The 16866-nt window shown below is 39.2% G+C and overlaps 1 protein-coding gene across 2 annotated transcripts in view; it reads left to right on the top strand.

The window, feature by feature from the left end:
• The first annotated feature begins 15174 nt into the window (after positions 1-15174).
• adgrl1a (adhesion G protein-coupled receptor L1a) overlaps positions 15175-16866 on the top strand; it is a 96177-nt gene continuing 94485 nt past the window's right edge. For both annotated transcript variants that reach the window (XM_039824842.1, XM_039824843.1), the window contains exon 1: positions 15175-15956. The gene's annotated coding sequence lies outside the window, so the exon portion shown is untranslated. The remainder of the gene's footprint in view (positions 15957-16866) is intronic.

The following is a 16866-nucleotide window of genomic DNA, read 5'->3' as shown; positions in this document are numbered from 1 at the left end:
TATTACATACCTGAGGGCCAATTTGGGGTGGGTTTTGAATGCCGTAATTGTCTACTCCGTAATCTGTTGATAGCCAGACCGAGTGTGACTCACGTTATCGCCCGTTGTTCCTTTTCCCTTTTAGCTTTTAGTTGTTCTTTGTTTAATTTCCTTTTTTCCAGTGATGGTCCTGCCCCAGTATCAGCCATAACTACAACAGATCATTTCTAAAATAACATTAAAATACAATTAGGCCTATATAAAGAAATCTCCTGCTTCCTTTTACCTGGCTCAAAAGGCTGGATACTAACACAGGCTTTCTGGTGTTGTAAAGAAATCTGTGACCCTTCAGAATGTGTTACTGTAACGTCGTCTACCTGCTGCAAATCGTTCTGTGACTACTATGCCTTACTAAAAACTATATACAAATGGTGTTCTTTTCACTGTTGCTGTTACAGGTAATTTAAGACCATTGTATGAAAAATAAAAGAGCTTCAGAAAAAGTAAATAATAGTCACTTTAAGTCACATTTGCTGATATCACCAGTCATAAAAAAAAAAAAAAAAAAAAAAAGGATTACAACTTTAAACATAGGATCCATCACCAATTGTAAAAGGGTGTTAAAGAGAGCTGTATTGTGTGGTGCCAAGTGAATTATCACCAATGCACCTAAAGAGTCTGTAATCTGTACTCCAGTTTACACGTCGGTTGGAAGTGATTAGCTACTTCTCTGTAGTAAACTGTGAAAGCCTACAATTGTGCAAGCAGAGATCATAAAGAGAGTGTCTCCTTCTATCTCATAGCTAGCCCTCCCCCAGTCTCAGCACAGTAATTTGCTGTTATTTGGAGACTGAATGGCATTGTTCTATCTCATTTAAATGAAACAAACTGTTCCACAGTTACAATAAACTGCTTCAAACTTGTTTGGTGTGATCACACTCTAAAGTGTCCCCTCATGCTCACTGCAATTGACACAAAAACTCATGCCTAAGTCTCTGCTAAGGTGCTGAAGCTAAAACCTGGTCACAGTATTTTGTTCATACAAATTATATATTCGTCACTTGATTTTGTTGTTTTGGTATATTTCATACTTTTATAAACCTGAATAAATTATTATCTTAAAGAAAGAGATGGCCAAAGATGCATAAAGATATCAACATAGTGAGAATTATGTTTAGCCTTAAGAACTTTGGTATTAAGATGCCATATTAATTATCAGTATTTCTTATTTATACATTAGTTTTGATGTCAAATGACCAAATACCTAAAATGGTCATTTGAGACTTCCTACATGCATGCTTATATGATGAAAACAGAAGGGAATTTACTACAATTACAGTACAACAAATCCTATCTAGGAGAATTGTGTTGCCATAAAGGAAAAAATGAACTATCCTTGCACAGAAAAGGCATTGACAAATGACCTCTCACATATTGATTGCTGTTCAGCCAGACATTTCCTATTTGTCATTAGGAGAGAAACAGTATTCTCTAACCATGAATTAGATTAGCACCTCTAGCAAACTTTCATTTTGCTACTTGGTAACTTGTCTCAGTTCTCATAAGTTTTCTAGTCTCCAGACACCCTTCCCCCCTGCCCCCCCCCCCACCACCACCACCACCCCTCCCCCACCCCTTCCTCCCCAACTCATCCTCCTGGTCAGTGAAACCGGTCCCAGCTGCACTTAAACAGAAACCCAGAGCTGCGGACGTAGACACATTCACACACTCCCACTCCCTCACCGAGTCCCTGTGAGGCACGTAGGGTTAGAGTAATATCCAAAGTGCAGGTGGGACCTTGCTTTCGTAGCGAGGCTGAACAAAGCAGGGCAAAAGCATGAGCCAAGTAATGGAGTGATGATCACTGCAGAGATTGAACAATCAAAGAGGGGAGGCTGGTGGTGGGGGCACTCATGGACTTAGGGAACTTGCACACTAATTGTATCTTATGACTAATTGGTATATTAGTGAAACCTATTTCAAGGCGCCAGGCTTAGCTTTGGGGGACACCCACAGCTCATTATAGACTCATATTCTGGGCAGAGGAGGAGAAAAATAAAGGAAATTATACAATTGCTCAGGTGAGAATGGCAATTAAGCAAGTGCTTAAGAAGAGGAGGGAATGAAGCCTCATACACACATAATTTACTATACTCTCTTGTGTCTGGCTTTAAATTACCGCCGATCCAGGGCACATATCTATGGTGGCATGGAGGGGGAACAAGCACTGTTGTGTGTTTTTGTTTGTACTTATTTGCGTCAATATGTTTGTGTGCAGGCAAACATGGGCATGAGAATGTTTTCCTATGGTGTAAGTATAAGTATATGCATAATTATGATAATAACTTGGGTTGCTGTGGTTGCACTGCATTTTTTAATCTATTGCTTAAATGCAAATTACTGAATTCTTTAATGATACCAATGCAAGGTCCATAAAAGTCTTTTTACACATTAATGTTATGATTTTGAACAGTTTAGGCCTGATTCTGTGAAGAAGCCTCAGGAGGTAAGACAATGTCATCAAAGACTAGTAAGTCCTGCAGGATTTAAGAACGGAAGAGGCCAACTTTATTGAGAGAGATACACTGACTAATGTAATTCATTGGAGATATGACCATCATTTTAGATTCAGGCCAGTAAGCTTGACAGGAAGTAAAGCAAATGTAGACATTCAATCTCAACTAAACATTCTGAGTTCATGAAGATTAATGGCTGCAGAGATGAGGACACTGGTTTAACTGGTTTCCCAGTTGTGAGAGCTAGCTGTTCGTTTTCTCAAATATGGAAGAGCACACAAATTACACCTCACTTTCAAAGGGTAAATTTTCACTGGTCCAGAGTGTACCACTGCTGAGAAAACTGTGAGCGTATCCAAAAATACAGACAGAAGTATGAGGCTCTAACAATTCAGCCATTGGGGAGTGAAAGTTAGAGCTGTTAGGAAGCAGATGGAGCAATCAGGAGGCGAGATATGTGAAATGAAGTTTGTTTTTTCTTTGTCTTCAATTAAAAGCTGTACCTATCAAACAGTGTCTCCTCAAAAGTTGTAGAGGTGAGACAAAGAGTTGTTCTGGATGAGTTCTTACCTTTCAGCCCCGCTTATCTTATCCCTTCCCCTCCACAGTTCCTTTTAACACACTGTCACTGCACGTTGAGTATTTCTTTCCCCTCTTATGCTTTGGTTCCATCTCTTCATCACTTTTTGGAGGACATTAGGATATTTCCACAAGGACACCATCGATCCCCCCCTCAACCCTCCCCATCCAATTTGCCAGCAGTAAAACTAATATTGTCTTTAATCGGATGCAATTAGGCCTGCAAGTTAAGATCTCCTCCCAATTAAAACTCATTAGACCCATAATGTCATTAGGGGAGTCTTGAGTAACAACTGTTTGCATAGGCGGCCCACTCATCACAAACAACAGTGTAAGTCAGTAGCTGTGGCCCACATGAACTGTTTCTCAAAGGGTAGCACAGATGGAAGGATGTTCAGTCAGTTTTAGTGAAGAAATATCATACTAGAGAAAACTAAAAGTTCAACATTATACAGTATCTGTGAGAACAACCTAAGATGGAAATGTTGACTACTGTAGTAGCCAGGATGTCTTTCTAGTCATATCTGTGCAGTGTCCTTTAACTTGTGAATATAAAGTGAAGCCATTTATATGTTAAAGCTGTGATGGGCACTGTATTTTTGGCATTGTTGGGCAAAAATGCCATAATATTCTTTTAGCATATTGTAGTTTGAGTGGTCTGAGAGAAAACTAGACTTCTGAACCTTCTCTTGGCTCTGTATTCAGGCTTTAGAAAATCAGGCACAACAGGAGACTTTTGGCTGTTCTGTGCATGCACTACCCTTGCGACAAAGAGGGGAGACAAAGAGGGGCAGGAAGAGGTCTTACTCGACTTCAAATTGTTGATGTGTTGTTCACACGGAGAAGCCTTTGTAGTAACATACAGTAATAACCATGGCTGTCTGCTCCTGTTCATTACATTTATGAAACATGAATTAAATGGAGTGACCCTTTTGTACATTCCCATCATATATATATATATATATATATACACTCAGCAAAGTATATATATATATATACTCAGCAAAAAAAGAAACGTCCTCTCACTTTCAACTGCTTTTATTTTCAGCCAACTTAACGTGTAAAAATTTGTATGAACATAAAAAAATTCAACTACTAAGTATTTAACTGAACAATGTTTCACAGACATGTGACTAACAGAAATGGAAAAATGGTTCCCTGAACAAAGGATGGTCAAAATCCAAAGTCACAGTCAGTATCTGGTGTGGCCACCAGCTGCGTTAAGTACTGGGCTCTTCGCTGACCATGGCAAAACACTAACATTCTTGTCTTGCAGGAAATCGTGCACAGAACGAGCAGTATTGCTGGTGGCATTATCATGCTGGAGGGTCATGTCAGGATGAGCCTGCAGGAAGGGTACTACATGAGGAGGAGGATGTCTTCCCTGTAACTTTTGATTTTGACCATCCTTTGTTCAGGGAACCATTTTTCCATTTCTGTTAGTCACGTGTCTGTGAAACGTTGTTCTGTTGAGTTCTTAGTAGCTGAATTTTGTTATGTTCATACAAAGTTTTACGCATGTTAAGTTGGCTGAAAATAAAAGCAGTTGAAAGTGAGAGGCTGTTTCTTTTTTTGCTTAGTATATATATCATTTTTTTTTGTTATAGCAGAATTTGGTGTAAATCTGCAAAAATTCATTAAATCATCAAGATACTTTTTTAAACTGGGGTCATTTAAAATTTTGTATATTGTGACCGGAAACTAAATAAAAATGAGTATAACAACTTTTCAGCAATAGTGATTTAGTGTTCAGCAAATGTATCTGGTGTTAGTCAATTTAAATATCATATTTGGCTTCATTTTAGTCCTAAAGTCTATGAATACCAACCTGCGTGATGGGCCCACGGAAGAATTATGTGAAATGAACACGGATTGCCGAAAAGTCCATGAAATGAACATGGCCCCTTAAGTTAAGGAAAAGGTTGTGGGTGGGCTTACGTTTCCATGACACGCGGGACAACAACGGGACAGTTGGGTTTAGGAAAAGAAGAACGGGATGGTTGGGTTTAGGAAAGCAATAACGGGACGCAGGACGACAACTGGACGGTTGGGTTTAGGAAAAGAAGAACGGGATGGTTATGGTTGGGTTTAGGAAACGTGACACGCGGGAAACGATCCCCGGTCTCCTGGGTGAAAGTCCTGTGTTTAACCCATCCACCACCCCAACCAACCTCCCTACATGTATTTTCAGGCTTTCATACTACTCGCTACCGTAGTCGCTCCTAATGCTACGTCATCTTGACTCATTGACTTTACATTGCATTGTTTTCCGTGGTGGCCACACAGAATTTTCACACATTCCGTGCCACCGCCACGTAATGCGGTGTTAACGGTTCGTGATCATTTCACGGAATTCTGTGAGACCAAGCTGATGAATACACTTCTTTAAATTATGATAATATGATAAAAAATCCTAGGTGAAACTAAATGAAGCTGTATTAGAGTAATGGCTGTAACTATGAGAGTTTTGTGCAACTGTCACGACTAGGTAGATAATAAAACAAAATTGAACACAACATTGTTAAGCAGTGACAATTAGCTGTGTTGTTTGGAAACCTGACCCACATATGCACAATAACTGTGTTATTTGTCTCCATAAATTTGCTTAAAGAACAGACCATAACACGGTAGACCATGTCACTTCTGTAACACGACTATAAACAAAGAGGTAGCAAGGTCAAATCTAACATTTTCATTACTAACTGCAAAATAAAGAAATAAATGGGTTACTGCGTACAAAACCTACTAAAACATAAAACAACCACAGATGCACAACAAAATGAAAATATATGATGTAACTGATTTTCTATTTTGTTTTCATTAAGCTGCTAAAACAAAAAGTTCAACAAACCCAGACAACAAAACTGATGAAGGTATATTGAATTTGTGGGTCTCTCTGTCGTGCTCTGAAGCAGTTCATCATTGATTCCTGTGCCTACTACTGAAGAGTTTTTCTAAAGCCTTGAGACAACACTACCTTCAAGTTAATATGCTAAAGGCACAAAGACATGGTGCTCTTGGTAGATAGAAATTCATGCCATCTCAAAACAACCTTTTGAAAGCTCTCTCAGTACACAATTTTCCTTGGGCATGTAAAGAAACCTTAGAAAATAATGTACTTTATTTGTTCCCTTGGGGAAATTCATTTTTTCAGTTGTTATTTTTCTTGATTAACACACACACATGCATCGATTTGGAGAAATGTCAGCATGATGAGCAGTTAGGGGTTAGGTGCCTTGCTCAAGGGCACCTCTGCAGTCCAGCAAGTTTCCAAACCATACAACGATATATGTTGTTTATTCCTACCCTCTAATACGACCCACAGGAGCGTTTTTTGTCCTCATATCTAAACCACAGAACGTAACGGTTGCGGTTATAAGCACATCACTAATGTTGTGTAACCATTGCAGTTAGGTTCGGTTAAACTACTTGGTTAGGCACCAAAACTACTTGGGTAAGTTTAGAAAAAGATTGTTGTTTCAAAATCAGACAGTACTTCACTTACGGTTACGCACATGACGCAGAATGTGACGTAGCTTTGTTTGTTCCGTAAATAACGAGAAACGAACTCCTGGGTGAAAGTCCTGTGTTTGTTAGCCTCCTCGCGCGGAATGTGGCGCTCCTGTACTTTGTCACCTTACTTTCTGCTTTGCTCCCGTCATAATTACTATAGCCACTTGAGGGCCCCGCCACTATAAATATGAGTCGTAATTGCTGCTTGAACAAACAACCTATGTGGGCGTTTTTCAAGGGTGGACAGTCTCCTGCAGTGCCCAGGAGGTGAACTGGCTCCTCTCCACTCCATACCTTCTCCGTGTGGGACTTGAACAGGCTGCCCTTCGGTCCCTACGGACTGAGCTACTATCACCTCCAACATATCATTTTGTAGGTTAATTCTGCAAACTTTAAACAACGCGAGCAGGAATCCCTTTCAAATGTACAGTATTGTGGTAATAAGACAAGAGTGGCTGCATTTATCAGTACAAGGGTTTCAGTTCTGTGGCTAGGTCCTGTAAAACGTCTGTGTGACACCAATCAGCACTAATTACCGTAGGGGTTTGAGTTTTCCTCCAGCCTCTAATTGGCCTTTGCTGTCAATCAACAAGTGATTTCTGTTCTGAATTGAACTAAGGGGAATGATAGAAGCAGCGATGGCAGGATAATTGAAAATAATTGAGCAAATTGCGGATTTGAGAAGTTGGCTTCATCAGCACTGTGGGGGCGGAATATGAGCATATGGAGAGAAGAGAGGTGAACAGAGGAAAAGCCAGATCTTAATGATAATGAACAATAACACTCGCCTCCATTTTGCTTCCACCCAGAGGATCGACCCTCTTATCTGAATAATCAGCCTGTACATGTCTCAATGTCACATTCATATGAGAAGATGAGCACCTTTGATCTCTGCATCCTGAGCTTAAGCAGCTATTCATCAGCCTGAGGGCTTACATCCTGGCCCCAGTCTGAAAAGCCTCTCAAGCACAGAGGAAGTGCACCTCTGTGGTGCAACTGTGTTGGAGTCTCTGTATATTATTAATGTGTGAATTCGGCATTTGGCATGAGAGAGCATGCATGTCAATATATGGGACATTTTTACACATCAAATTTAACAACTCAAAAAGCAGTCCATTATCAAGTCATATTGTAATAATAATATCAAGGTTCATATGTGCTTTCTATACAAACTTTATTTGGGCTTCACTGTGTGAATGCGTTCCCCAGCAGAAATCAACCTGTCGACTAAATTTTCTTCTGTGGGTGGATTTGTGTATCTGATGGAGTAGCAATACCGACAAGCTATTGGGACCAAAGGCAGTCCCTCAGTTTCAGTTGTTTGTCATCTCTTCCTTTTCTTCCTCCTACTCTCCCCATCCTCAAGAGCTACTAACCTTCCACAGCTTTGAAAAAAAACATCTCGCATGCAATTTACATTTCCATATGCTGCCAGTGGCGCCAGGGAGAGTGGATAATTGGGTTGAAAGTGGTGACGGTGAGAGCAGGATAGAAAGGGATACAGAGAAGGCCAACTGAAAAAAAACAAGCCATTACAGAATGGTTCTCTTTTTTTCCCTTCACTCGTCATTTTGCCATGCTGCTCTTAACCACTTGTGTAACTGAAAAGATTTACCTTGGCTTCCCATTCTCTCTCACTCCCGCAGAATCACTCTGCACTTGCCTCCCCCAGAGCCTCGCTCCCGCCCTGCTTCTGCTCATCCATATTCATCCTGCGTCTCTCTCTCTCTCTCTCTGTTTCTCTTTAGCTCTCTCTTCCTTTCTCCCTCTCTCTCACTGTGTCACCCACAGCATGGCGTTAATACACCAATTAGTACTAAGAGCAGATAATGGACTATGTCATATTGCAAAAGCGAAAGGGAGACACAGAGACTAAGCGAGTAAAAAGAAAAAAGAGTGCAAGATTGAGAGGGTGAGCGAGAAAGTGAGAGAGAGACAGAGAGAAAAATAGAGACAGAGAGAGAGAAGGGTGGTGGAGGTGTCTTTATGGATGTGGTCTCTGAAAATGTTGAAATGCTGCATTTGCTGTGAACATCTATCCAATGGAAAGAGCATGATGGGAAGAACGCTTTGGCGGTCACAGGGTTGCTATATAATAGCTGAGGTGTTACACCAATGCTTTGCTGGCTCCAAACTGATGTCTGCTTGGCTTTGTTGGACTTCTAAACCCTTTTCATTGGTTTCTTCCCCTTTCACTACTGGAAATGCCATACAGTTTCCTTTCCTGCCACTGTGTTCATATTTACGCCTACAGGCCTTATACTCCACTACACTGTACAGTATGTACGGTACAGGGCATGCATGAAAGGCCACAGAGACCTCCTCCAGTGATGGTGGTTCTGTAGTAGTATCTTTATTCAAGATTGAACAACATAGCAACATGATGAAAACAAATGCAGATATTTTGCAGATATTTTATTAATGTGCCACCAATATAATACAAAGTGCACAATAGGGATTTGTATGAAACAGGTGCATTGTGAAGTAATGCGTTGAAGCTTTAACCGATCAATATCAGTCATGTCAGTCGTTAATCCATTTTAACAAATAATTGTGTTTCAATAAAAAGAAAACTGTTAAACTATACTGATTAATTTATACAGCACATTGGAAAATGAAATGTACTTTTATAACAAGGTCTTATAACAAAAAAGGTGTTAAAGCATATAATTTGTCAATCACTGCAAAGCAAGAAGCTGTATAACTGAAAATAGGAGCTATTTGCAAATAGGGCAAGGTGTTATGTAAATAATGGTGCTGCATAAACATGAGCTCTGACTAGGAAAAAATGGCATTAATCAAACATGAGCTAGAACAAATTAAAATATGCCAGCTGTACGACTCCATTTTCTCATCCTTTTTAGAAAGAAAACATGAAATATTCAGGCAAACAGGACCACTGATTCTTTGTTGATAATGTCTGTGTTATCGTGCAAGACATCACTCTATTGAGAATATAAATGCAACATGGAACACAAGTGAACAAAAAGAATTGTTATTAACAATGACTAAAATGTTCACAGTCATGGTCAAGCCTGAATGAATTTATTCAGTGCTCGAACGTCTCTGCACACCAGTACAAAACCACTACAAAGCTACACAGTGGCAGGCTCTTATCTTGGACTTCCTTTCATTTTTTCCTCCCATCGCCTGTGTATTTTAATCACTGCATTTATCAACACTTATCTGGATAATTTTATTTGGGCGAAAACAGGAATGTAATTATGATGTGCTGTCTAAAAATTGAAGTCTACTGTGAATATAGCTGGACTTTTGATCAGTACCCAATCCAAAAAAGTCTTCTTCCTGTGTGTTTCTGAAATGCATCTATTTATTTCAGAGCCTCTTCAGATAATACAACCATACAGAATACTATAAAAAAGAACAATTTAATGTCATCCGTAACATGTACAGTATACTTTACTTTCTATTTTGACCTTGCTGCAAAATGATAATCACAGTCATCAGCTTGGAAGGCAGATAATAATGATATCTAAGGACAGTGAACTTTGCACATGAGCAATTCATATATTTGGAAATTTCTGAATGTCGCTTTAGTCATAAGTTAACTCTATACTGTGTTTGCATACACGTGAGGTATTACAATAAGCTATTCGTTTTTTTTAAGCATATTGTAAGACCACTGTCCTGACCTATAACACAAATGTTTAGTCTGCATTACCAGACAATACAAGTCAGTCCCACAACAATGTAATGCAATGATATCCAGCTTTGATTAACCAAGTATAGAGCATCTAGAAATCTTTATATAGATTTCTCTTTCACCATTTGACTTTCTACAATTATGTTATTTGTGTGTTAAGTTATAAGGCAGTGAGGGCTGCCGTATTTGTAACAAGGGACCACTGCTTGTTTAAGTAGGCCAATCAGCACCTAATCATGTAGTCACTATTGTTGTTGCTAGGAGACCGGGGTGCTATGAACAACTGCTCAGACTGTGCAAAGCTGTAAATCTGTTCATGTTTGATTCTTAGTGGTCCATTCTGTACAGTAGGTGATGAGGTTTGCACACAGTCTTCCGAGTGCACAGAACACTATCACTTTGCATGAATAACATCTGATCTTGAAAAAATCCTGATATAGTGTGTGACTGCCACAAACTACATTATGCTAGCTGTTTATTGGCGCAATGAGTCAGGCGGCCCATGAAGGTCAATTGACTGGATTTGAGAGCAGTATAACAAAGTAGGTACTGCGTGACAGAAGGCTAAGTGACAAAGGCGTGTAGAGCCCATTCAGTAAAGCCCAATATTAGCTATCATAATAGAAACTGACAAAGGCATTTTCAGAGAGGAGAGAAAAATTGCAACATGCACTGCGGACTGGTGCAAATATTGCATGTGATATGGAAGTTAAACAATTTCATCTAGCAGTGTAGCCTACACTGTGTTCACCTGGATACCAAAGACTGCAATTAATCCAGAATTAGTAGCACTCTTTGCAAGGATTAGCTAACAAAAATTAAATAAAACAATATTTTATGTTCTGTATTCAGACATTTTGGTTATGGTGCTCAAAAACATGTACAAAGATGCACAGAAACAATACTTCAACAAATCTGCCTTAAAGCAACATAAAATTTCCCTTCAATCTCCAATATTCTCATGTTTCAGGTAGGCTTGCGCAGTATCAATTTTTCATACCTTCATACTTTACGGGCATTATACACTATGTCGCGATATTTGAGTAAAAGCTGAGCTGCTGATAGAAGTCATTGTAGCACGTATGACATTGTCTAGCCTACAATGCTGTGTGTCTAATATGCATTTAGCCTACTTAGACAAGTCTTGCTGGTGTAATAACCCATAGAATAATGAATAGATAGGAAATAAACGACCTTCCATGGGCTTATGCTGGAGGACCTGATGACACTTGCTGCCGCGGCAGATACCGACACATCAGCGGGTGGTGATGTGGCAGACTGGCAGTTGAATAGAATCATACACACACAGCTTCGTCCATTTTGGCTAGCTCACCTTTATCGTCAGGAATAAACCCAAAATAACCCAAAGAAACAGGGGCAGCCTTGTAACGTTATCCCCACCACTCGCAGGCGCCATCTTTCTCAGCTCAGATGCCTGTTCCACCAGTAGAAACTGACCTCTGGTGGCATGTGCTATGCACTACAATACATCACCTCAATACAGCATCTCCGTATCAGTTTAATAGAAGGGCAGAGTCCGTAATTTTGACGGAATTGAAAATGATACCTTTGGGAATATTAAATAAGCTATCATAATACCTTGATATCGCCCAAAACTAGTTTTAGGTACTTCATCATAAGGCGCTCTGACTGAAAGTGAGTAGAATTGAACCATTAATAGGGAATAGTTAGCATTAGACATCATAAGCTACTGGTCATACCAGACCAGTGTATTGAATTGAGAAAAGGGGTTTGTTTCATAGTTAATTCATTCAACTTTTCATTTGTAAGAGAAATATGTCATCTCTTATTTTAACTTTTGCATTGTGTCAGTTCAAAGGGAAAATATGTCGGTTATGGTTAAAATGTTGCTTTAAAACATCTTTTTTTATGTGTTCATGGGTGTCGTAGAAAACCGAAACAGAATAACGACGTCAATGGCAAATTCAGGAGGCTGTGAAAATGAAAGTGAAATAGAAGTCTTGATTAATAAATCAGCAAAACATTGGTTCATGACTTAACATGTCCTGTCCGTGGGGGATATGACTCAAAGTAATAGAACTTAACAAAAAATGTGAATGATGTCACATAGCCTCTCATACGTGATGTAAACTTACAGATTGTGTGGAACTAGGCCATAGGTCCATAGATCTTGTTGGTTGGCCTAGACTATAAAACTAACATTTCCCTAGCAGCAAATGTATACTTGCAGCTTAAACCATTTCCAGCAACTATAACAATTAATGAGGGACCTGCCGTTAACTAAAGTGTTTTCTCATAGTATCTTTAAGTCAGGCTACAAAGGGTGCTAGTGAGAAGGTAGTAGGGAAGGCTTGAGGAAGAAGACAGTTAATAGCAGGATGAATCTCCTCTACAACAGTCAGAAACTTGTTCTGTACAAAAATAGACAGGCTAATCTTAACCACTTTAATGTGAGTGCTGGGCTGGACTCTTGTACTGACGTGCCAGTTTAACATTGTGTATGTTTGAATATTTCTGCATGTATGTGTATGCACTACTGTATAGTATATATGAATGCACTCAATGTACTGAACTCAAATATTATCAATTGTATATTCCTTCTTCCTGGTGCTGAGCATTCCTCTGTGCTGTGATGTTGATGTAGTATGTTACTGTATATGATAAGCACAATAGCGTACAAGGCATATATGATATAATGTGGTACAATATATGGCATGTATGATGCAGTGGAAATAAAGGATATGCAGTATGTAGCCTGTATGTACACTACAGTATCATATTATGTGCATTATGTGCAGTATACTAGCGCCAACCTGAACTGCCACTGTATTTTAACCTACATTAGAATAAGACTAAAGTGGGTTCTGGACAGTTTTCTATTTATACCTCCAGGAGAAAACTGCAAATGAGAATCCTGACTACTTAGTGGTGCATGCTGGTAGTTCAGCAGGCTGAGGAGTAACATGTACTTCCAATGCTAGGAGTTCAAACTCTGCTCGGAACTGTTGCTGTGTGTCATCCCCCGACTCCAGACCTGACTCACATGCTCCATAGAGCGTCTTGTAGCTAAATCATGTTCCAGTAAAGGGTTTTTACTTGTTCTTAACGTTTTATTCCTCAGATTATTTTCAGTTTTTTGCTCTCACCTCCTGACGAGCCCCTGAACTGCCAATTTATGAGACTCATTCAGCCCAGTCATCTTGATTATTCAGCCACTTGTCTGTTAGTGGAAGTACCAGAAAAATAATCTTGAGGAAAAATCCATCTGTGCCTGTGCACAAGGGCAACAAGCTATTTTAGAAGAATTTTAGAAGACATGTCCGTAGTGCTGTAAAACTAATGAAAAAATATAAAAAGCCCATTGAGATGCATTTGAATTCAAGATGGTGCACTTACAGTAAGTGAAGAATGCACAAGTCTCATAACACAGATGCGTTTTGTATTGTATGTATATGATTCCCACACAATTTTATTATTACACCTTTGTTTATTAATTCACTGAGCATACAGTACATGTACGGCAGTGGTGGAATGTAACTAAGTACATTTACTCAAGTACTGTACTTAAGTACAAATTTGAGGTACTTGTACTTTACTTGAGTCTTTTCTTTTCATGCCACTTTCTACTTCTACTCAGCTACATTTCAGAGAGAAATATTGTACTTTTTACCCCACTACATTAATCTGACAGCTTTGGTTACTAGTTACTTTACAAATTACACATTTGCACACAAAACACATGTAGTTTATAAAATACAATGTTTTATTGTAAATTAAACTACCCAACAATATATAGGCCTACAAGTCCAGCTGAAATGATTAGCCCATTAATCACAGAACTGTTTTGATCGTTTCCAGTTTCTAAAATGTAGGATTTTCTGCATTGAGTACTTTTACTTTTAATTTTAAGTAAATTTTTTTGATGATACATATTTTTTACTTACATTACAATACAATTTACAATTTACTTACAACATTTTCAAAGCAGGACCTGTACATGTAACATAGTATTTTTACGGTAAGGTATTAGTACTTATACTTAAGTAAAGGATCTGAATACTTCTTTCACCACTGATGTATGGTATGAAAATGACTCAATCTTTTTAAGTAAATCTTTATCACTCACTTAAAGTATTACCTGAAATACACTGTACAACACCAAGGCCATGACTCTGTCTAATTAAATGTCTACTTTTTCTAAAAACTTGAAGTTATTTTACCCAGTGAAGTGCCCCTTTTAAAGTGAATACAGTGATGGCACAGGTATTAAATAGTTGCATTAAAGCACTGGTTATATTTGATTTTTAAAAAGTATCTAAAGAAACCACCTCCGAGAAGAGTCACATTGTTAAAATCACCTTCTACAGAATGAATAGTGCCACAGTGAGTTGGGAGATACTGTAACATTAGGGTCAATTAACCTGTGAATCAAGTTCAGTGTTTTTTTTTTTCTCATGCAGGTAATTGTGGAGCTTTACACCACTGAACATAAATTCCAACTAATTTTGCAGGGGAACCACAGCTGACGAATTTTTTTTTTTAAGATAATTTTTTGGGCATTTTCAGCCCTTATTTTGATATGACAGCACAATATATGAAAGTGGAGAGAGAGGGGGAATGACATGCAGCAAAGGGCCGCAGTTCGGAGTCGAACCCGGGCGTAAACATATATATATATATATATATATATATATATATATATATATATATATATATATATATATACCAACTGAGCTATCCGGGCGCCTCAGCTGTCCATTTGAGTTCGGAAACAAAACAAAAAAAGTAAGATAAACATTTAACTAGTGGGCGGGCAGAAGTGACACATTGTCCTGCTTTAAGTGTTGGTTATAAAAACGGTCTCGAAACAGTTCTTTAGCTCAGCAAACTGTATGTGAAAAGGCAATGATAAACGCGCTGGGTTGTAATAGGCCTGATGCAGAACTGCAGTGGTCGAAAAGACCGAGTGAATGGTCCTGATGAGAGTGTACGCTGCCTGCCGACGAAGAGGGAAACTATAGACTAGTAATCCGCTCGCTGCGTCAGGACGCACAACATAACCGCAGATGGCCTGTGTAGACTATCCCAATTCTAATTCAAACGGGTGAATTCAAGCGAGACTACAGCACATGAAGGAGAAGAGTCTACACTTTGAAAAAAAAGGAAGCGTCCTGTGAACAGAACCTACACATCAGACATCCAAGAGTCTGATTCGTCTTACGCAGACGTTTTGCGACGGTGGCACATTTGCTCACATGCTCACCATCGCACCAGCGACGGAGGGACAACACGATTACAACTTCAATTGCGCTCATATTCCTCCTCAGTTTGACATTACCGTCACCGCCTAACGTTGTAGTAACTCGTATGTTATTACCGTTGTTAAGCAGGACAATGGTGTCGTCGCTTTTATTTATTTTGATGCCCAAACGGGCGCATTTTCGCGAGAATCTGCTCTGTCCGTGAGGATTTCCCCACACTGCCTTTGACATATTTTTAGTCGGGTGGATTTTTCCCCCTCTCCCATTTTTCCGTCGGTTTGTCTTTAAGATAGCGGGCTATTAATTTTTAATTCTTATGCATCCGCACGAAGAAGGGACCAGAGAGGAGAAAACGAGTGATAACTAAAGGGGAAGAGAAGGAGAAGGAGGCAAGTGAGGAGGGAAGCGAGAATGAAAGAGACACACTGAGCAATCAAGGAAAAGGAGATTGGAGGAATCAAGGTAGGAACGAAGCACAGTTTTCATGTTATATGTTGTTAATACATGTGATACGAGTGCGTCAATACTAGCATGTAATGTGCACCACCCAGGCTTCCAGTATCAGGCTGCGTTAGGTGTTCAGGCGTGTAAGCCGATTTATTTATTACTATTGTATGCGTTGACAGATACGGAGTTCGTGTTTGGTGCGTCAACAGCAATCGCTTCATATTAAAATGCGTGCTTGATGTTCTAAATTAGTCGGATTTGAAAGAAGGACTCCAGTTTGTGGGCCTATGCATGGCACTGTGGTCTAAACACTAACGTATTTTGGCAAATTTTACTGTTAAATAGCCAACAATGTTGTAAATGAGAAATTCATTCTTGGACGAATTTTTCACCAGAAGAAGTAGACAAGGAAAAGAGATATCATGGGATGTTGGCTACACATGTGATTTTAGCAAACATCCCTGAGCACAAGTTGCTTCCAAGAGATAAAGACATTAAGTACCTCATTGACTATTAGAGCAATAAATGCATCAGAGCTAAGTGTATAGCCTCAAAGTGAGCTCCTCTGCCCAATCCCCAGTGTCCCAGACTACACCATTAATCCTGTACCTCATCAAATCATTACCTATAGGCCAGCTGCTCTCTGAGAGCTCCGGGTTCCAGGGTGTCCACAACAAAATGAGACCTGGTTTAATTGCCCTCAAATTTAACTTATTGGAAATCACAATTAGAGAATGTAAAGGAATGGCCATCCTGATGTCTTATAAATAATAAATGTGTCACCTTGCTACAGCATAAAACAACAGCAGGAAGAATCCTCCCATATATCCAAATTTAATCAAATGTGACCCGTAATGTTAAGGGGTTCATATGATGAAAACAGAGGCGCCCTTATATTGTTACTACTGTGAACTAATTCCCAATT

Source organism: Perca fluviatilis, chromosome 15 (genome assembly GCF_010015445.1).
Source record: "Perca fluviatilis chromosome 15, GENO_Pfluv_1.0, whole genome shotgun sequence".
Classification (NCBI taxonomy): Eukaryota; Metazoa; Chordata; class Actinopteri; order Perciformes; family Percidae; genus Perca; species Perca fluviatilis.
The sequence above is the reverse complement of the archived record's forward strand: the minus strand, read 5'-3'. Positions and strand labels throughout refer to the sequence as shown.